This window comes from Scylla paramamosain, chromosome 27 (genome assembly GCF_035594125.1).
Source record: "Scylla paramamosain isolate STU-SP2022 chromosome 27, ASM3559412v1, whole genome shotgun sequence".
In the NCBI taxonomy this organism is placed as follows: Eukaryota; Metazoa; Arthropoda; class Malacostraca; order Decapoda; family Portunidae; genus Scylla; species Scylla paramamosain.
The window spans coordinates 3868187-3891221 of NC_087177.1; the positions used below are offsets into that span (position 1 = coordinate 3868187).

The following is a 23035-nucleotide window of genomic DNA, read 5'->3' on the forward strand; positions in this document are numbered from 1 at the left end:
TCATATTACTAATATTACTACTACTACTACTACTACTACTACTACTACCACCACCACCACCACCACCACCACCACCACTAGCAATTCTACCATTACCACCACTACCACCAACACTACTACCACTACTAACATATCCGATACTACTACATCTACTACCACAACTACCATCAACACCACTACCAGCCAACCACTAATAGTACTACAAGCTCGAGTCACTCCGACATTTGTTACAGCACAACACTCCAGGAATGCCAAGGCTCCAGGGAATGCTGGTCTGGTCACTGACAAATGATTAGCAATACAGTCTTAGGAGAGAAAGGGGAGGGTGTGCGTCGAGGTGTGGCGGTAGTTGTTGATAATGATGATAGATTATTAATGCAGTAGTGGTTGCAGTAGAGAGCCGCGTAGAAAGACAGATTATTGGTGGTGGTGGAGTGTGAATTTGAATACGTTTGATTAGGTAACGTTAAGGTAGATCACTGCATGTTCTACCTATTTCTACCTATCATCCCTATCCATAAATCCGTCTAATCTTCTCTTAAAGCTCCTAATGTCTTAGCACTAACAACTTGATTACTGAGTCCGTTCCATTCATCTACCACTCTATTTGAGAACCAATTTCTTCCTATCTGTTTCTTAAACCTAAATTTTTCAAGTTTAGAAGTAGATAAGGCATATATTAGATGTTACTGTGCAAGGAGGAAGAAATTTTGTTGTTTTTCGGTTGATTATATTGGTAAAAACAGAAGAAAGTAAAGCCGACACAACGCATTTCCTGTATTCTTAAAACTTGCCATCTGCCATCTTAAAAACCAGTCACAATGCGCGCACACACACACACATACACTCACACACACCATCATTCATAAATTCATCGAAGTTCCTTTTGAAACCACCCATGTTTGCAGTTCCCACACTCTTGCTACATTTCTTCCATTTATCTACAACCTTCTATCCTTCATAAATCAGCTTCTTTCATATTTAGAATCATTTGTACGAGTTTTAACCTATCCCTATAACAAGAAATTCCTGATTTGTATCCTCTTTACTGAGCCCTTTAACCCCATTAAGAGACTTCCATCAAGTTACCTTTCCTAAGCCTTTGGAAGGAATGCAGGTTAATTAAGGTGTAATAACAATCTGCTAAGTTAATCTTCAGTTCCTGGATCATCCTAATCATATTTCCTTGTACACAATAACCATTTTTATAACACGACACCAAATCGCTCAGCATAATCTAAGGCCTAAAAGCAGAAACTAATAAATAAAAAAAAAAGTAAGTGCAATCCTGAAATTAAATCTGTTGATGCTTAATACTTACTCATCTATTTACAAAACAACGTGCTGTGTTTCCTCTGTTACAAGCAGTGATACGCCACTTCCTAGGCCAGGATCGGAGATGCTGCCACTCCTAAGTCTCTTCCTGCGTTCGATCAGTCTAGACACCTGCCCTTTAAGGTGTATTTATTCCAGGTGTTTTATGCCGACGTGAAGACCTCTGCACTCGCTACGTGGAGAATATTGCACTCACCAGGTACGCACAGTCGAGGTCATGAATTAAGCAATATTACGCACCTGTTTCCTGTATTTCGCCTTCTCTCTCTCAATCTTAACTTTTCTAATCTGCTGAGAAATGTTTTTCTGTTTCTCATTTGATAGATTTTAAGTAAATCAGAAGACATCATGATCAGGACAAAGCAGTAAGCGCAGCGGCAATGAGTGTGGCACGTTACTCGATTATCATTTTGTACACTTCATTACTTTCAAAACAGCAACCCTAACCGCCCGGAAACTATATTTCTGTTTTTCAAAATCTTTTATACCCCAGTGTCTCTCTGTCTCATCTCTCCCCCCCCCCCACCCAGGTATTGTAACCCCTTTTCTAAATAAACTGTTCAAACCACCTACGACTGTAGCGCTGGGAATATCGCAAGCTTATGGTTCAAATATTTAGTCACACATGGCAAGATTATGATGAAAATGTCTAATTTTCTATATGCTTAAATACTGAATGAGCTGATAAGGCTATCAAAGAACTTTCTCTCTCTCTCTCTCTCTCTCTCTCTCTCTCTCTCTCTCTCTCTCTCTCTCTCTCTCTCTCTCTCTCTCTCTCTCTCTCTCTCTCTCTCTCTCTCTCTCTCTCTCTCTCTCTCTCTCTCTCTCTCTCTCTCTCCTTCCACGAACCAAGACACACACACACACACACACACACACACACACACACACACACACACACACACACACACACACACACACACACACACACACACATACACACACACAAACGTATTCAGTCGCCACAAACCTTTCAACTCACTCTTCATCAACCATGCCATCAAACTTTCCCTTCACTACCTCACCATAACTCCCTTTTTTTAATACTCTCTCTCTCTCTCTCTCTCTCTCTCTCTCTCTCTCTCTCTCTCTCTCTCTCTCTCTCTCTCTCTCTCTCTCTCTCTCTCTCTCTCTCTTTCTCTCTCTCTTTACCACCAGCGTTTCATTCGACCCGCATCCTGTTTCTTATTCTCCTCACGTCTCTGCAGAACCCCTCCAGCTTCCCCTCTCCCTCTGTCACCTTTCGTTCGCTTCTATAAATCTTGCCATTACTCTGCCTTGCTGTTATCCGTGAGCTGCCAGACTCCTTATCTCGCGCCGAGGGAAGTAATCCAGGGGTCGTCTCTTTGGTCTGCTGGGAAAGGTGGGCGCGGAATAGCACAGGCATAAATAAAGTTGCCTGCCGCGGGAACGTATGGCGAGAGAGAGAGAGAGAGAGAGAGAGAGAGAGAGAGAGAGAGAGGAGAGAGAGAGAGAGAGAGAGAGAGAGAGAGAGAGAGAGAGAGAGAGAGAGAGAGAGAGAGAGAGAGTCAAGAGGAGATGAAAGAGTTGAGACCAGACGAGATGAAGGTATATACTTTAATATGCATGTAATTTTTGCTAGTCAAAGGGAGCCTGGGAGGAGGTCGAGAGTCAGAAGTACAAGTTAAGCTGTGCAAAGCTTCGTGTCTTGGTGGAGGACGGAAGGAAGGAAAGGGATATGTAGGGATGAAGAGTGAAAGATAAGTATCTTTATCCATACGAGAACTACTTATATAATTACCATAACTTCAGCGTACAGGCGTATACAAACATACACCGCATCTATATTTACAGTAACATATGAACACACTAAAAAATAAAATAAAAAACTGTATAAATGAAGATAACACATATGAAACTGGTCATGTTTACGTGCCACATAAACGAAATCATGACACTGGGCAGAGTTACACGAGAACGCTACCTCTCCCACTGATAAACTACCGCAAGCCAGAAACGAATATGCGGCCTTAACACAGCCACGGGTCCTCTAAGGTTAAGACACCGCACGCTTGTAAACACTCACCCATTACTTCTTGTCGTATTTTAGGTTCAACGCTTGATATTGTAGGCTAGTTCCACAGTCATTCTTTCTCTTTCGCTAGCTAACCAATAAAAGCACTCCTGTCGTTATCAGGTTCCACAATCAACTTTTACCGCTGCTTTTAGTTTGGGAGCGTGCAAAAAAACTGGAACTCGTCAGGCAATAGGGCCAATTCCTCTCTTTTTGTAAGGTATCCAACCAAAACGCTTCCCATGTTGGTAAGCTCCCGAATAAATAAGAGGAGTATTTCTTTTCGACAGCTTACGAAGAGACTGCGGAACTTGCCCTGTATCCGTTTTCATTAATGAGGGCAAGATACGGTGAGTTACAGTATGATGGGTTAGGTTAGATTTTTTTCCCTATCTTTTTCACTTTTAAATCTTTCAGCGTCTCCTCCCTTAACGGTAACAGGAGCGTACGTAGGATTGCTGATTCTGCTGCACGTAATTCTATTTTCTTTGATCTACTCTTTTTCTTTCTTTTTTTTCATATCATGCATTACGTTGCCGGCTTAAAGAGACACATTGGTCGTTTGGCAGTAAGGGTCTATGTGTTGTGGACAGAATAGGGAATGTATGCTCTCTCTCTCTCTCTCTCTCAAAAAATAAATAAATAAACAAATAAATACAGATATAAACGAAAGCATAAAGACACATTTACTTATACGTACGCATACATATTTGATAGTTACTGTGTCCCTATCCGTTTAAAATGTGTGCATATAAATGTTTATATAAATGGATGCTGTTTTTTATTTATTTATTTATTTATTTTTATTTTTTTAATGCGTCCACATTCACTCGCTTACTGCGCGTTTGACTCTAAATCCAGGGATCGAGAATTCTCAGGTATACCAACTTTATCTGTCCAATTGCCACTTCATCATATCGTTCTCTCTTTTTCTTCCTCTCTCTTTTATTTTCCTTTCTCGTGTACTCCACAATTCACGATCATTACTGGACCTTCCATAAATGTCACCACTGCTCGTCAATAACCGTGACAACTTTATCAACTTTGACGTGTAACCTTATTTTTTTATGAAGGTGGACACGGGGGAAGTAGAGAGAGAGAGAGAGAGAGAGAGAGAGAGAGAGAGAGAGAGAGAGAGAGAGAGAGAGAGAGAGAGATACATGACAATAGATAACGGAAGATGGTCTGTAACGATAGTATCTATTTACTACTACAAGCGAACAACGTGTGGAAGAACAGAATAAATACAGAAAAAAGGCTCTCTCCCCGCTCACCTCTTCCTCCAGCAACATCTCGACAGGTAAACAGCCGGAAGAGATTACCATGTTCGTATCTCGCAAGAAACGGAGTGCTATAAAAAGAATAAAGGAGAGCACGGTAAGGAATAATGGGACGAAGCGAAGAGATAATGATAAAAGAACAAATCTGGGAAGGACGTCAGAGGTGCTGGGGACAAGAAGGGAGAAGAGGAAAGGTGGAGGAGGAGAGGACTGGTGGGTAACAAGGTGAAAGGGATGAAAGGAGGGATAAAATGAACTAAACAATATGAGTGAGTGTTTGTAAATGGAACAGACATATTATGAGCATTAAAAAAAATTGGCTGATTGATTAACTAATTGACTGAGTGCCTTGGGCTTTACCAATGAGAAGTTAAGTGGTGCAGTTGCCTTATATTCTGAAACACTTCTGCGCCACATCTTCACTACATTGAAAAGGGTTTAGTTGAAGTTAAACTGTCTTTCAAGGGTGTTTTTATGGTTCTAATGACAGATTAACAACATTTCTACATTATTAACAGGAGAAACAACCTTGAGAACCTGGCAAACCATCTCTGCTGCCTTTAAAAATAGCCACGGTGAGAAAAGCAATGCGTTTCTGAATACGAGCCAAGGATTAAAAAATTTGCTAATACTAAACGAAATAAAGTAAAGCCGACCTAGTGATCTGGCTGAGATGGAAGCATTAAACATCAAAAAGATTCTTGGTCCAGCACAAGAATCCAATCTAGTGTAATTCAAAGTACCGCCCTTGGCCGCCCTTTGACCGCGGCGAAGGAAGAGGATTGGAAACAGGGGACTAAAGAGAGCTGAACACCAGGAAGGGAAGACTTGGCTGTGGGAGTACTGGGAATGAGGGAAGTGAGGAAGGGTTACATATACCTCAGCAAAGTGATTCATCAGCGTATGAAAAAAAAAAAAAAAGAAAAAAAAGAGAGAGAAAAGCGGGAGAAGAGGATTGGAAAGAGAAAACTAAAGGGAAATGAAGAGCAGAAATGGAAGAGAGAAGTGAAGTTAAATGATCGATCAGTGTATGGAGGAAGAAAAAAACAAATAAAAGAGGAAAAATTCAACGTAAATTCCACTCAGTATTGTACATTCCACTCACGATGGTTCCCTCGTGACAATTTCACATACCGCTCAATGCTAATTTCCACCAACGTAACATAATAAATCACCACGGCTTTCCTTTTATCTATCAGCCTTCGATGATTTACAAATTCATTCCATTTACCCATTACTTTTAATCGGGTGAAACTTGTTAGCGTAAGATTTGTGGATGGGAACTTGCGGTACCCTATATCTTTTGATTCTAACTTAATATACTTCTTCAGTCACATATATGGCTGTTATAGCATTGTGTACCATGATGTAGGCAGACATGGCAGCCCTTCACCTTGGGAGGCACATGACAATTAGCAAGTGAGGTTATACTTACTGTGAATGCTGTCTGCTTCGCTACATTAAGCTGGTGATTGGCGATTACCCTTCAACTACCTGTAATGGAAAAAAAGGAACCATGAAACAATGTTATTACTATCAGAGAGAGAGAGAGAGAGAGAGAGAGAGAGAGAGAGAGAGAGAGAGAGAGAGAGAGAGAGAACTGAACACATAAATAATCCTTTACCCAATACACAACAAGGAGTACCATACAGCACACCTGAAGCACAACTCCACCTCACCTGCAAACATTCACCCACCATCGACCGCCAGGACATACCAACTCAACACATTCGACCATTACGGCCAAACTTCCGTCACCCAGCGAAAGATTGTACATTCGTCTTCCCCAATGCGATTCACGGTGATCACTTTGGCTCATTTTACTTCCCTGCCTGGTGCGCCCCTCACTGGTATAACATCTCGACTGCAAGCCCCGTGCATGAGTACCACAGGTGTCGGAGTCAATAATGCAACAGTGTCTGCTCAGGTGTGCTATGCTCTGGTCAGGTAAACAAACCCACCTGGATTTTTTTTTTTTTTTTTTTTTTGCGTGTGTGATAAGCGTGTCTTCTATCCAAAGAGAATTCGTTAAAAGCTACGTCACAGTACGAATAAAAACAAGCGGTGGGTGAGTAGTTAAATGGTTAAGTAGTTAAAAAAGCAACAGGTTATCAGTCTCCAACACAGGACGGATGGCAGGTAATAGGTACTTGTAACAAAAGAAGGTCAAAGCAGAACTAGATGTACATCACTCAGGTCTGTGGAATGTGGCGTCAGACTTCTTCGTCCGACACAAAGGTATACATCAGAAAAGTTTTATTCAATCCGGAGATATTTTTAAATGAATGAGAAAAATGTTTATGAATAAATAGATAAGTGAATTCATAAAAGTCTCCACAATTTAATATAAAACTCTTTTTATGGACTTCAAATATTAACACCTGAGTCTCGTGTCACCTATGTCCAATCGAGAAACGTTTTGGAGCGAGTGACAAAAAACTAAATGAATTCATTTAAAAATATAAAAAGTAAAGCAAAAAAGTCTTCCCGATTTAATATATATTTCTCTTTGTAGACTTTAAATATTAACACCTGAGTCTCATGACACCTTTGCCAATCAAGAAGCATTTCAAAGCCAGTGATAATGAAAAAAATAAATAAATAAATGGGTCAGATAAATAATGAAAGTTGAAGCGCTTTTAATTCGACACATCACTTTCGCTAACTCAAAAAACAAATTATACTAAAGTCGCATGTTACCTATGCTTACCATCAAAACGTTTTTTTTTTTTTTTTTCGGGTAAATATCACAATCAAAAGTCTGAATAATTAAAAAGAAAAAAAGAAAAAAGTTCCCTGTCTGCTCTACATACATATCCTCTCTTTGCAGTCAGAAAAAATAAAATAACCAGCAATCTGTTGTCACCTGCGCTTGAGGGAGGTCCTGCGTCAAGGTATTTTAATGATAAAGGACGCCGTTTATTATTCACACACAAGAGAGCGACACGGGAGCTGAAAAAAAAAATGTGAAAATATTCCTGTTAAAGTTACCGACTTAAACACACAAATCAGACAACTCTCCACAATACATGTAAAACTTTTCTATTGATTGTTAGTGACTGCAGACCTCTCATCTCAGGTTTTGGTGTATTTTGTATTCATGCCAAAGAAACAATGCGAACCAAGAAGTTATGTAGACAGAGAGGAATGGTGACACTTAAATACTGTAGACCAAACAGTACCGCTCTTTCACAACTCAGGCTAAAAAAAAAAAAAAAAAAAAAAAATCACATCCAAGAACGATTCAATCATCAATTTATGACAAACCAGAATCTTCATAACATCGAGGAACAATTTAGTTCTGAAATACATTACCACAAAAAAAAAATCACATCCAAAAATGACCAATAAAATAAAAAAATAAAAAATACAAAAATACTAAGAAACTTCTCTCAACAAAAGGTCAGTATCAGAGAAGGTAAAGAGGAGCTATAGGTCACGGGAGACAGCTAACAGATAGATTCAACAATGCAAAGAATTCGTGCATATCTAACCAACACGAGACTTGAATCCTAAAGCGGTGAGTGACGAGGAAGGGACAGGAGTAAGTAAAGACCTAAGAGATGGTAGAGAGGAGAAAGGACATAAACAGGAATTAGAGTGTAGTTTAGGATTACATTAATAACACTGAAATACATCACAAGTAGCCTTCATTATTCATTTCCCTCTCCCGTCTGCTTCCCTCTTTACCTTCCTGAGTTCCTGCTACCTGCTCCCCTTTCTTCTCCCTTCTTCCCTCGTCCTCCTTCCCTTCAAATCTCTCACATTCAACTTTACATAACAGAAAAGTTAAATGAATGTGGTGGAGGGTGACGCACGCCCGTATGTGTGTGTGTGTGTGTGTGTGTGTGTGTGTGTGTGTGTGTGTGTGTGTGTGTGTGTGTTTTAATGTTATAAAAATTTTTAAAATTAAATTATAATTCATATGTCTGCTTCTTGCTGCTACTACTACTACTGTTACTACTACAACTTATACTATTGTTATTACTGCTGCTGCTGCTGCTGCTGCTGCTGCTGCTGCTGCTGCTACTACTACTACTACTATTATCTCTTCTAATACTGCTACCATTACTATTTTTACTACTGCTACTGCTGCTGCTACTACTACCACTACTGCTACTACTACCACTACTGCTACTACTACTACTATTACTACTACTACTACTACAACTGAGTCTTCATCCCATTTGTGGGCAGCGTGTGCCATAAAAATGGGGACACCAACGCGGCGTAACTTGTCGCCTCGTCCCCTCAAGACACGCGTCGCGGGGAGATTGTATTCAAGATCTGACGCGGCAAATGTTGAAATCTAGAACCATCTTGATTGGCGTGTGGATGGACGTGTGGTAAACTCACTGGCCTTTTACATTTTGTTTGGTTGTTGATATCACTCTTTCTCTGTCTCTTCATACACAAGAAGGTTTAAAAGAGATTCTTGCTGCATTTTTCTCTTTGAAGTCCTTTTTGTTTTTTGTTTTTTTGTTTATGCACGCTACAGTATCACAATATTGCGGCGACATAAGTCAATCATTCAGTTATTTATTTATTTTTTTTATTTTTTTTTTATTTATTTCTTTTTGAGTGTATGTTGAAAATTCCAAAGTTAGTCACGTTCGCAGTACTATTCATTCGCTATGTCAACCATAATGATTGAATTTCCAATACATTAATCAAACAACAGATTTATAAGACTTAGTAAATACTCGAAATAAAAGCAGACCACGACCACACTTCTGTCTCCCTAATGCTTCACCTCTCCATCTCCAGACCTTCTTGTCCTTTCTCTCTCTCGTCTTTCCCCGCACACATAGCAACAGTAAGGCGGCAGACAGGGACAAATAAGTGTATAGATCTGGCCAATTTCCCTTCTGCATTAGCGCGGCCCGTCGGGAAGGAGCGGTTCTCACAAGGAGCAATGGATGGCACGCCTCCCGCCCTGTAACAAGCGTCCTCCGTCACCGCCAGAGGGAGCGCCTGGGCCGCCTCGCCGGGACAACGTCGGAATGGGGTGCGTTTGTCATCTCGTGCTTCCTATTTTTGGAGTTTTGTGAGGTAGTCTCGCGGGACGGCGCCGCTTCCGCGTTTACAGCCGCTGCTAAAAAAAACGCCACGCTTTACTGAAATGTCTCTGGGAATTGATGTGTGTGTGTGTGTGTGTGTGTGTGTATATATATATATATATATATATATATATATATATATATATATATATATATATATATATATATATATATATATATATATATATATATATATATATATATATATATACACGGTCCTGAAATTAATGATGTTTTATTGTTTTATGTTCACATGCTTGTTTTCCCTCAGCCTCCTCCATTCTCTCTCTCTCTCTCTCTCTCTCTCTCTCTCTCTCTCTCTCTCTCTCTCTCTCTCTCTCTCTCTCTCTCTCTCTCACCTTTGAAGACCCAAACATTCTGGCTGCAAGACAGAGGCACATAACCAGTTTGAAATGAAACACTTAAAGCAAGAAGTAGAACATTATAATCTACCAACATTCACTTGCTTGGAAGAAGTATGAGTGAGAAGGAGCCGGCACTGCTCACGACGAACTGCAGAGGCTCCTGTTGCTAAGGTGGTCTGTTTTAGCGGGCGTTGATTAACTCCCGCAACGCCAGGCAGTACCCGCCCCCTTCCGCCTTCCACTCATTCTCCTCAGGCTTCCCTCCTCTCCACTTCCTCGAACCTTCCCTCACAACGGCATCCGCTTCACTCCCTGCTTCACCCCTTCTTGTCTTGCTCGCCGCACAAGAGAGAGGCGTAATGCAAGTCAACTCATAACATTCCTTTAGCCTCGGGGGAACGGGACAGCATCTTAATGTATGAACAAAGAACAGACACATAGATGGAGGTTTTTTAATATGATTTTAGCTCATAATAGTCCTGAGTTCTTTCCTCCACACAATATGACTTGTCCTTTTTATTTTCAAACATCAGTGGTGTAGATCGACCGAAAGTCCCGTAATTCAAACATCATGCAGATGGAAAATAATTAACTTGGGATGAGTCACGCAGATCAGTCAGGAACTTGCACTGCCCGTAAGGTGTTCAAGAGGTGTTCTTCGCTTTGTCATGTGAAGCACACAGCCACTAACAGGCAAGAGAAGGTGACACTGCTGCAAATGTCCGGAAAGTTCCTCACATGAAAACAAAGACCTATTCTTACTGCCTTACTTGACGAGAGAGAGAGAGAGAGAGAGAGAGAGAGAGAGAGAGAGAGAGAGAGAGAGAGAGAGAGAGAGAGAGAGAGGAGGAACCGGGGAGAAGCTGAATGACACACGACATAAATCTCCCAGCACCGAACAATACCCTTCAGCCCACGCTCCTCCTGATGGATGGATTTTAATACGCACATAACGTCAAACACACCACACACCTGCCTTTATGAATGCATTCGTTCGTTCCTCTTAACAAACGAACGAACGAAAAGTAACATACGAGCATTTCTACCATGAAGCAAATCGACCCAAATAAACAAAGAGATAAGGTGAAAAATATAAGAAACTCTGTACTTTATTTATCCTCGTCACCTCTGTCCTTCCTTTCCTCCCCTGGCCGCTCACCCTTCAAAAGCTGCCTTCGAAATTATTTTTAACACATCAGTCTTATTACACTTTCCCTCTCCCTTTGATTCCCTCTCCTACGTCCCTTCTGATCCTTTCTCCGCACGCCACTTCAGATTCCCCGAGCTTCCCCTCTCCCGGCGTCACCTTTCGTTCGCATCCATGAATCTCGCCATTACTCTGCCTTACTGTTATCTGGAAGCTGCCAGGCTCCTTATCTTTCACCGAGGGAGGTAATCCTGGGGTCGTCTCGTGCCTCAGCAGCTTTGCCCAGCGGGGAGAGTGGCGGGGAGAGATGCAGAAGGGAGTTACGAAGCAGGGGAAAGAAGGCGGGTTGAGGCTAGCTGGGAGGGACAAGGAGTGAAAGTGCTTCAAGTGACACAAAGGGCTGGGCGAAGACAAGACAGAGAAGGGTACACAAAAGAATATATGGAGGGCAGGGGAGCTATCTAGAGCAGGGAAGTTGACGAAGAGGCGAGATCAAAGAAGAGCAGGGACGAGTGATGTTAGCAAGACTTCACGGAGGAGGTACAGTACGCTTCGGCTGGCTGAGAAAGGAAGGGTGGCGGTGGTGGTGGTGGTGGTGGTGGTGCTTGCAGGAATAGTTGTGTAGTTGTAGTGGTGGTAAAAGCGGCAGTAGTGGTAGTAGTTGTGGTAATGGTGGTATTTAGTGGTAATAATGGCAAAAGTAACGGTGGTGATGGTTGTAGCGGTGGCAGTAGTAGTAGTAGTAGTGGTGGTGGTGGTGGTGGTGGTGGTGGTGGTGGAGAGAAATACAAGAAAGACAGGGAAGCGTGAGAAGTAGCTACATGAAAAAAGATGATATTACAAAAGCAATTGACGCATCGATGCTTAAAGTGGTCATACTTTTTGCACGTGTGGCACCGAACACTAAAAACACATTTATGAAAACTAACAATTCTGCGAAAGGGGAAAAAAATACATACGCGTTTTGTGTTCCACTTAAAATACGGGGAATGAATTTTGCCTGAAGGGAACAAAAACAACTTCGTCGATTATTTAATTCCACCCGATAACTGAAACTTTTGTTGACCACACTGGAATATTATTATTATTAAAAAAAAAAAAAAACATTGTTCGAGATGAGAAAGAAAAAGCAGATAAAGATTAAAGTAAAAAGGGAAATTTAATTCAAAAGAAAAATGCATCAGAAGAGTGGAGGTGAAAATAAAAACAATATAGAGATTAAAAGGTAAGTCGAAGATTGACTCGAGCGTGCAAGTAAAAACAAAACGAAAAAAAAAAAAAACACGCCTTAACGTATTCAGACGATTACAAAAGAGAAAGGCCACATCGAATGACACAGCAACACAACAAACTCGTACACAAAGAATTAAATAATGACAAACTGAATCAATCACAACACACCTGGAAACACGACAATAAAAAAAATATACGAATGAATCACAAAAGGCGTAATACACACCGATCAGAAGTGTTGCCTCCCCCTCTGAGCCCCTGAGCCGAGAGACACGGTCCTGAAGCACCTGGCCAGACACACGCCGCCCATCCCGGAGCTTGACTTTTCAGGGGAGGATTCAACCATAACCCATAAGACCCCAACCACCACCCCCAGGAGGACCGCCTGGCACTCCAGTCCCCGGGGAGACAAACAGAGACATTTACTGACCCGGAGACGACCCACACACCCCCATGGGAGCAGGAAGACTGACGGGAAGCCTCTTAAAGGATCTTCATGGTGAGGGTTCTTTGCCCTGCACATTCCTCCCCTCCGTCTCTCCCACCACACTGATCCAGGCAATTTCCAGTCCTCTCTGTTTTCCAGCTGCACCAGAAATTTGCATATTGCTGTTTTATTCTTTATCTGAGAAGCCCCAGCATGACGGGTTCCTGTTTACCTTGCAGCGCCGTGTCGAGGTGATCCAAAGGTGAAGTGACTTGCTAATATATCTGTAGTGACATGCTTGTTTCCGCAGTTCTGGTTTTTCTTGGGGAAACACTATTTGCATCGACATCATTCAGTCTACTTTTCACTGATGCGCAGCTCTTTCTCTCTTTCCGCTGCCTGGGTACTTGGTCACCTCGTGCTTCAGCTTTGTTAAACTACACAAGAAGATTAAATGCGTGTGGGAAAGCGCGCCCACAGCCCTATTTGCACGTGTGGCACAGTGAATAGCAATACTCGGCCTGAAATATTAATCAGAGAAGACAGCGAATAAATCAAATACCAAGACCAGAAACCGACCAAATTTATGTCATGAAATTAGGTGAAGATAACTATGGACTTCCCTCTGTCTGCCACCGAGGACTTTATCAGATAGAGTGTCTTAAGGGGGCTCAGCGTGGACGGAAACCTCTCTCTCTCACGCACATACTTACAACACTAACGAGTCATAATCGCACAATCAGTCATCAACATTGTCATCGTCACATAATGCAAAAGGGAAAAGTGCGGGAAAGACACAACCAGCAGCGTGTGTCGCAAAGCAAAGCCACAAAACACCACCACACCCCTATACTCACTGCGTCACCTCACCAGGGCCACAGAGGTGCTCATCCATTCAACAGGCCATCCAGGTGTTACCCACAAGCACTTCACAACCACGAGGGTGAAGAGCGAGCGCCACATCAACCAGCAGCATAAAAAGAAGGAATAATTAAAGCACCTGTTCCGAGAATGCCTCACACGTACTTGGTTTGTAATGTGAGGCTCAGGGGCAGGTTAGACTTGCGCTCTGTTTGTGTGAGAGGAAATGGAAGATGGAACAGTAGATAACTCACAGATATTTGTTGCGTTTTTATTAGGTTAGGTTAGGTTAGGTTAGGTTAGGTTTAGGTTAGGTTAGGCTGGGTTAGGTTGTAGTTACGTTATGTTAGGTTAGGTTAGGTTAAGTTAGGTTAGGTTTGGGTTGGGTTAGGTTAGGTTAGGTTAGGCTGGGTTAGGTTATAGTTACGTTAGGTTAGGTTAAGTTAGGTTAGGTTATAGTTACGATTAATTTACGTTCTCGTCGACTTTTGTAGGAGGAAATATGAGTAAATGTCTCTTATGTTTGATTGGTTAATTTATCTGCTGTCTATCTACCAGTTTCAATAAGAACAAATAGTCGACAGCGAAGAGAAATGAGTTAGGTTAGGTTATATGCTTTCTCCCAATTTACAAGAGAGGAAACAGAAGACGAGGAGATGTTCGTGATAGTCTGTGAGGTGGAAATGAACTGGGAACATTAGTCTAAACTGTAACAGATGCGAGGGAAGAACATTCGCCGCCCGCTGAATACGACAAGCAAGTACTTATTTACTCTGAAACGTTAGCTGCTCTCTCACCGGTTAAAGCCACACTTTGCGTCCCACTAACTTTGTGCCAAATAAACTTCTGAAGCACGCGCCAACTCACGCCTGTATACACGCACGTACCAGTAAGTCTGCAAAGGCATACCCATGTAATGCGCACACACAAACCCCACAAAGTCTCTCTCTCTCTCTCTCTCTCTCTCTCTCTCTCTCTCTCTCTCTCTCTCTCTCTCTCTCTCTCTCGTAATACAATTCCCCCACGTGCGGTTCTCTTTCCCTCGCCAATACCGCGTCGCAGCATCAAGTCAATTCACCATCGGGACAGCTCCGGCCACAGACCAGGAAAAACAACAAGTCAAATTCACTTCGGTTGGTTTTCCAGCGAGTTCTCTGCTCTGACGGACAATGAGCCTTCGGGCCACCGCTGCGTGCTGGAAAAAGAACAGCAGAACGCACGGAAAAAGTGTACCGACTCTTACAATATGGAAATAGAAGACGAAAAAAACTTGCAAGAAACAACGGATGTCACTGAAGTTATTGTTTGTCTATTTTTCTCAACTTTTTTTTTTTTTTGCTACTAGATATAAAATTCCTCCATTCGTTTACCTTTTCTGTACAACTTTCCACCGCTACATACACAAAAAAATCCCTTTACCCGACATACAAGCTGCACGTACAGATATATAGCATTTAACTTTTCTATACCAAACTAAACTGTCTATCGCTGTGAATTCCTAAACATACAATAGCAAGCGGTAAGCGGGCGGGAGAAGCGGCCATAATCGCCACAAGGGCCGTTCAAGGACAGTGTTAGGGAGGCAGCAGCGGCCCGGAGGCGACACAAGGCAGGCATACGCGGCGGCTTCAGGCACTCTGATATTGGCGTTTTTTCCCTTTTGAGTGACCAGTTTCTTTTTTATTGCTCGCGAGTAACTGCTTTCGAGACACCAAGCGACGCCCTCCCATGTCCGAGCATCATTCAGCGTCGTCCCTTCAGACAAAGAGACTCCAGAGGCCGTCACAAGAGCGACATGAAGGCGACAGTCAGTCTGTAAGAGAAGGCAAGGAAAGGGAGGAGGAGGAGGAGGAGGAGGAGGCACAGATCGTTGGCAAAGGTCCAAGGTATTTCTCCTCCTCCTCCTCCTTCTCCTCCTCCTCCTCCTCCTCCTCCTCCTCTTCCTCCTCCTCCTCTTACTCTTTCTCGTTTTCTCCTTGTTCTCTTTCTCTTCTTTCCGTTGCTACTTCTATTTCTGTGCCCTTATCTGCTCACATCCTCTTCTTTTTCCTCCTCCTCCTCCTCTTCCTCCCATTCGTACCTCCTCTTACTCTTCCTCCTCCTCCAGCCTCGAGGACCCGCTTCGTAAGTCACCGACGCAGAATTGTCCAGGACGCTTAAGGAGCCTCTTACTGGCGAAGGATCAGGAACACGGAGCAATGACACACCACGCCCGGGTTCTCCTCTCCTCCCGAACCTTACATTGCCCAGACACACCGGAAGAAAATTCGCTCTCCCTCACGGCATTTTAAATAACCGAGAGGCGCACGGAAGACACTCAGAAAGACCAGGGACAAATTTTCAGATGCTAAGAAGGCTGGAAGAGCAAAGGTGGAATCAGAGGAGTATATAACCTTGGGAAGGATTTAGGGAGACAGGAGGGGATGTGGGGGAGCGTCAAGACTTCGGGAGATGCAGGGGATGGCGGTGCGTCGAGGTGTTCGGAGGAGACACGGAGTTGTTCTGGAATATTTGTAGGCGCCTGAAGACGATGGAACCAATGCAGCTCCTCCGCCTGAATGATGGCCGCGGCAGAACGGAGGAACCAGTGTGTGACGCATGGCTGGAAAGATTTTACAGTAACCACGCAAGGTAGAAAGTATTACACCAACAATCCTTTAACCTGAGTCCATTTATTAAAAAGTTACATTCTTGCCATATATACTTGATCATTCACTACAAAACAGTGTGTGGTAGTGACGTATTTGTATGAGAACACCCTGACAACCACATGACACCCTCTCCTTGCCACGTGCAGCAGCCACCGTGACTCATTCCCAGATTGCTTTAAAGACGTCACTGAACATTTAACAAGAAGAAGCAGGGTCATAAATTCCGTGTCAGTGCTTCCAGCCAAACAGGCAATACAGCTGCACAGATTACAGAGAAGTTAAATGAGTCTTGTGCTTCTTCATGGAAGCAGTGACTGTCTGCAGCACAGTCTGTTGTCTCTTCATCTTTACTCGACAATTTCTTTAAGTTTCTTTGATCTCTCTCTCTCTCTCTCTCTCTCTCTCTCTCTCTCTCTCTCTCTCTCTCTCTCTCTCTCTCTCTCTCTGTGTGTGTGTGTGTGTGTGTGTGTGTGTGTGTGTGTGTATATCTTTCTATTTATATATATATATATATATATATATATATATATATATATATATATATATATATATATATATATATATATATATATATATATATATATATGGTAAAATGAAGTAGTGACGTCCAGACGCATTCATTCACTGGGAGCAAAAAACCGTTATTATGACACAAGCGTCCAATCTAATGAGCCATTCCTCGGAGTAAAGGGGCACAAAGAGCTTTTAAGCAGAGAAAAAAATATGAGTGAGTGAGGGAGCGAGGAAAAAAACAAAGAAGAGAAAGAGGGGAAGGAGGAAGCAGAATGCCTCTGTCCGCCATTAAAACAGCAAAGTAATTATGACCTACATTAGCGTCAAGAACACAGGAGAAATTAAGGTTATTACTGCAGACACGAGAGTCACTCAAAACGGGTCGCGGGGGTCACGGCGCCATAAACGCGGTGACCTGCAGCCCTGAAGGAGGTCACTATTTTTCCGAACCGGAGAACAGAAAGGGCGTATAAAATGGAGTGTCAAATAACTCTTCCCAATCATACATTGCGGGAAAAATACTGCCGTAACCTCGGCGACATATATCTGAGGACAAATTCTGCCTGTCGGGAAACACTGCAGCTGTGGGTCCTGGGAGCAGCGGCCAGATAAGACTCAATGCAGCGTGCTCCTCACATACTGGAGCGCCCCCTAACACGAGGCGACCAGTACGGAGGGCGCCCGTGTTCACAGTGTTCTGAAGACTTGTTCAACTGAGAGAGAGAGAGAGAGAGAGAGAGAGAGAGAGAGAGAGAGAGGGCACTGTATAAGGATGGACCAACTCCCTGTTAAAACTCTACGGTGTTCCAGGAAGTAGTTTTGCATAAATCAGGCGGCGCGAGGTGGCCAGAAGTGGCTTTCGTGGGGTGACTATAAAGCGGAAAGTTAAGATACCGCCAAAATCCGTCCCGCCATCACTTCACACGCTTAAAAAAACAAAACGCCAAAACTTCCTCTGGAGCGGGTGGTCACAGAGGCTAGGTTGGTGTGGAGCCTCCCCAACCTATAATGGCGAGGTAAAAAGCCATCTGGATATTATGATGTTGTGCGGGAAGACGGCGGTGTCCTTGGCCGCTCATAATACTACAACTTTGCACGATTCACCGGAGGTCTCGGCCGCTGATCTTCCACAGCTTAGCGAGGGAGGGAGCGCTGCGGCTGGGTGTGTTCCTCCTTGCGTTATATTTCCTCTGTGAAGCAAATAATACTGACTTGTGCATTTATGTTGCCATGGGAAGCAAAACTGACCATTTACAACATTCGCGCTAAATCAGTATTTGTTAAGATTGCGACAGGCGACTCTTAAGCTCGTTTAGGAGATGCAGGAATTAATACTTACTTGAAATATTCTTCATGTAAAAGTTTGCATATATGGAGCATGAAAATATATAATCAAATGCGTATATACTGAAGAAAATATACGAATCCATTCATAATTCTCCCAAGATTAAGTACAAATGGAATTAGAGTATCTTAATCTACCGAGCAATTATACATTTGTTTTTCGGTAATATCAATAAAGGGGTTCTCTCTCTCTCTCTCTCTCTCTCTCTCTCTCTCTCTCTCTCTCTCTCTCTCTCTCTCTCTCTCTCTCTCTCTCTCTCTCTCTCTCTCTCCGCGACGAACGCCTCCCCCCTTTTTCAGCTTATCTTCCTCTAAAATTGCTTTTCCTCTTGGTGGGGAAGAATGAGGGTGATCTTATCCCTTGCCCAGCCCGATATCGAGGCCGTGGGGATGCGGGCCTCGGCTATGAATAGATATGGAAACTCCGGAAAGTTATCTTTCTCTTTTACGCCGTTTAAGAAATTCTCCCTTAAATTTAAGCCATCGGGAAATTAACTGATGAAGCAGCATTAGAATGGAGACCTCGAATAGTCATCTTATACGTAATATAACTGCATAAAGAAGCACCTGACTGTAGTACATTTGACTGGGACAAGTAAATGAACGGAGATAAACGACAATTTACATAGTACTTGTGTTTCATGTACGTATAGCAAACACCTGACACTGACACCTGACACTGCAGCTCAACCTGGGTCTTCTGGCTCCTTCCTTGGATATTACGGCTCCCTCCGCCTCGGATATTGGTGTTGACTCTGGGCATCTTGTGGTTCCCTTATGGGATATTGTGCCTCAGGGGATCGTTTGGCTCCCACTTTAGAAAATGTGGCTCCCTCGGCATGTTGTGGCTCCCTCCTTGGATATTACGGTTCCTTCTGAAGATCTTGTGGCTCCCTCCTTGGACAATGCAACTTCCTCCGAGCATCTTGTGGTTTCCTTTCGGATATCAAGATTCCTTACGAGAATTTTGCGGTTCCTTATGGTGGTTCTGTGGATCCCTCATTACATACTGCGGTTCCCTCCGGGCATCCTGCGGCTCCCTTCTTTGATATTGTTGTTCTCTCTTTGAAGATCGTGGCTCCCTTCAGTGATATGACTCGTATTTCATGTGATCACGTGGATCTTGGGGTTCCCTCCGCCTGCTCGTATGGCTTGTATGGCTCACGGCCTTCTCTTCACCCTGTCCTGTGATTCTAAGGTAATATTCTTCACCATAACCACTGTCACTACCAACACCACGTACGTATCAATATTCTAACAAATTAATTCAGTTCCATCAGTAAGGGTGAAGGGAAAAATTTAGTCATAAACGCTTTTCCTCTCAGAGTGATGACCTTGTGTAGGATGTGCCTTGACCTACTTTTGCCTGATGGAGGAGAACGAACAGCGCCAGAAAGTGAGAAGAGGGCATCGAAGTAAGAGAACCATTTGTGTGTGTGAGCTGTGTGTGTAACGATACTGGAAGACCTGGTGTGACTTAAGTACTCTCTCTCTCTCTCTCTCTCTCTCTCTCTCTCTCTCTCTCTCTCTCTCTCTCTCTCTCTCTCTCTCTCTCTCTCTCGCACACAATACCATGACCACCTCAACTTAAGCAACCCAAGTGGACAGACTTCATACGGCTCTATATAAAAGCAACATTTGAAGAGGAAAACAATGAAAGCCACTCCATAAAGACTAAATACGAAGAATAGTAAAAAAAAAAACAACACACGGCATTTAATCTTTTATTACCTTTGTTTTACCAGTCTTCAGCAGTTCCACAGAAATATACACAAAACACATACACACTTCACAGAAAAGCTTGAGGGTACGAGGACGGGGAGGGAGGAGGGGCTGAAAAGGTGGAAGAGGACGAGGACAGAGGGATATGTCAGGAGGAGGAGGAGGAAGAGAGAGAGAGAGAGAGAGGGAGGAGGGGGAGGAGGGAGACAGACACTCAAAATGCCATTACGTGCTTTAGCCCAAGCCCAGGGAGGGAGGGGAGGGAGGGGCCAGGGAAGGGGGTGCGTTTAGCGAATGTTTAGCATAATAAGGGTCTCGCTATGCCATTAAGAGCAGGAACATTAGCTATCCAGGTGAATATTACGTGGCTATTATCAGGGTTTTATGGGCAGGCGTGGGGATCGTCGCGCCCTTGTTGTTGTGTGGAGGGGATGGCTGGCAGGGCAGGGGGGAACGGGGCGGGGAGTCAGGGAGAGTAGGGGAGAGTAGGGGAGAGGAAAAGTAGGTGGTTATCTTACTTCTGGTGGAGGAAGGTGACTTTGTACTGCAGGGTGAATATTTTGAGGGTTATGTCCACGCACCTCTCTCTCTCTCTCTCTCTCTCTCTCTCTCTCTCTCTCTCTCTCTCTCTCTCTCTCTCTCTAGCTGGCATCGTCCCTTTCTCGTTAACAGAAATGATACAAACGACTGTCCTCTTTCCTCTCTCTTCCCTGCACACGCACTTTTCCTCTTCCTCCTCCTCCTCCTCCTCCTCCTCCTTCTCCTGCTATTCACTGTATTGTGCCATGATCTTCCCGCCACTCTTGTCCCTCTGCAATCATACCATCTTCCTTTCATCATAATATTTAATTCTTCAAGTCATTTTTCTACTGTTTTTATCACGTAGCATTTTTTAAACCCAGCAGCAATCCTTTCTTCTTCACTCGAATGTTATTAATTTTTTAGCTAATTTTTTTTTTCTTGTCTCATTCTCTATCCTTTTTTCCTTTCCCTTCTTCTTCTTCTTCTTCTTGTTCCTCCTCCTCCTCCTCCTCTTCTTTCTCCCCTCCCCCCAATCTCTTATATCTCTGTAATCTTTCCGGTGTCTTTTTATACCTCTTCCTCTTTCCATCTCCGTCTCATCCAGTATTTTGTCCGGGAAAGTTATTTTTCATCTCTTTCAGTTTCTTGAACCCTTGTCTCTCTCTCTCTCTCTCTCTCTCTCTCTCTCTCTCTCTCTCTCTCTCTCTCTCTCTCTCTCTCTCTCTCTCTCTCTCTCTCTCTCTCTCTCTCTCTCTCTCTCTCTCTCTCTCTCTCTCTCTCTCTCTCTCTCTCTCTCTCTCTCTCTCTCTCTCTCTCTCTCGTCTTCATCGCCGCAAGGGGAGTGGCGGTTCTTAGTTCCCTCGCAGTTTTGGGTCTAGCACTTTTACTGTGGATATTACTCAAGCCTGAACTTTATTTTTTCCGCCACCTCTCTCTCTCTCTCTCTCTCTCTCTCTCTCTCTCTCTCTCTCTCTCTCTCTCTCTCTGCTTAGAAATACATAGTAGTAATAACGTGGTAGTCTTGAGAATCTTGACAAGGAGGGAAGCCAAAAGAATAATACTAATGCTGCTGCTGCTGCTGCTGCTGCTGAGACTTATGGTGGTAAGTCTACAAAAATACACATAAATCCTACATTCTTTCTTTTTACCATATCTCTCTCTCGCTCCCGCGCCTCCCCTCCTTCCTCTCTCTCTCTCTCTTTCCCTATAATGCTTTTCAGGCTCCCTCGCTTCTTCCCCTTTTCTCATGGATGAAGAAAAATACAGTTTCCTCTTCCCTCCAGCCTCCCTCCCTTCCTTCCCCACTGAGACTTGAATCCATCAGTAATCCCAACCATTGAGGTCAACTCCATCAATAATGTTGGGGCCAGCAGACAGCGGCGATTGATGAGGGAAAGAATAATACGAAGGTAGGGAAGGAAGGAGGCAGGGAGACGGGCTAGGATGGGGGATAGGATAAGAGATGATGGTAAAAGAGGCACTGGGTAGGAAAGGAGAATAACAAGTAAGAAGAGGTGGAAACAGTGAACGATGAAGGAAGGCAAGAGGATAACAAACAGGAGAGGGAGAGAGAGAGAAAGAAGAAAACTGTAAAGAGAAGGATAGAGAAAAAGGAAGAGGGATATGGGAAGGACAACGAAAGCAGTGTGTGGGATAAAGGAGAATAACAAACAAAGAAGAGAGAGAGGGAGAGGAAGAAAACAGTAAAAAAGGAAGGTAGAGAAAAAGGGAAGGGAGATATGGGAAGAAGGACAAGGAAAACTGTTTGTAGGAAAAGGAGAGAAGGGAGGAAAGTTGGAAGGGGCACACAGGAAGATACGAGGCAGGGAGTGGGGCGTACGAAGAGGAACAAACAGGAAGAGGCGGAGGGGGAAAGAAAAGCAGGAAGGAGGGAGATAGAAGATTGTAGGAACGTATAGTGAATATATAACGAAGACCAGAAATGCCACACTGGAAAAAAATATATATCGCAAGGAACTAAAATAAAAAGGAAAATAAAGAGGACATAATAAAAAAGAATATAGCAAAATAAGATGAAGGGAATTTAATGATCAGCGGGGAAAAGAGGAAAAAAAGTTAAAGGAGAAGAAAAGGAGAAAGGAAGGAAGGAAACAGAAGTAAGGAGGAGAGAAGTTAAACACATATTGAACGAGAGGGAAAAAGAAAGGAAGATGATGGAAGATGAAAGGAAAGAGGCAAAAACCGCGTTGAAGAAGGGGAGAAAGGAGAAGAAATGGGGAGGAAAGAAGGCGAAAGCAGTGGGAAAAAATGAGACAAGTAGTCGTGCAAAGGGCAAGAAGTCAACAAGAGTCTCGATGGAAACGCGGAGATTAATTAGCAAAGGTGTGCAAAGGAAAGAGTTTACTTCACCGTCTTCCCCCTTTCTTCTTTCTCTCTCCCTTCTTACTCTTGATTTACTCTCTCTCTCTCTCTCTCTCTCTCTCTCTCTCTCTCTCTCTCTCTCTCTCTCTCTCTCTCTCTCTCTCTCTCTCTCTCTCTCTGATTCTGCACACACCTCCCGTAATCTCGACCATTCTTCT

General features: G+C 43.3%; 1 long non-coding RNA gene across 1 annotated transcript in view; it reads right to left on the reverse strand.

Annotated features, from left to right (window-relative positions):
• Positions 1 to 6033: 6033 nt before the first annotated feature.
• The window catches only part of LOC135114451 (uncharacterized), an 82346-nt gene continuing 65344 nt past the window's right edge, over positions 6034 to 23035 (reverse strand). Inside the window, exon 6 of the long non-coding RNA XR_010275506.1 lies at positions 6034 to 6144. This is a non-coding gene — a long non-coding RNA (uncharacterized LOC135114451). The remainder of the gene's footprint in view (positions 6145 to 23035) is intronic.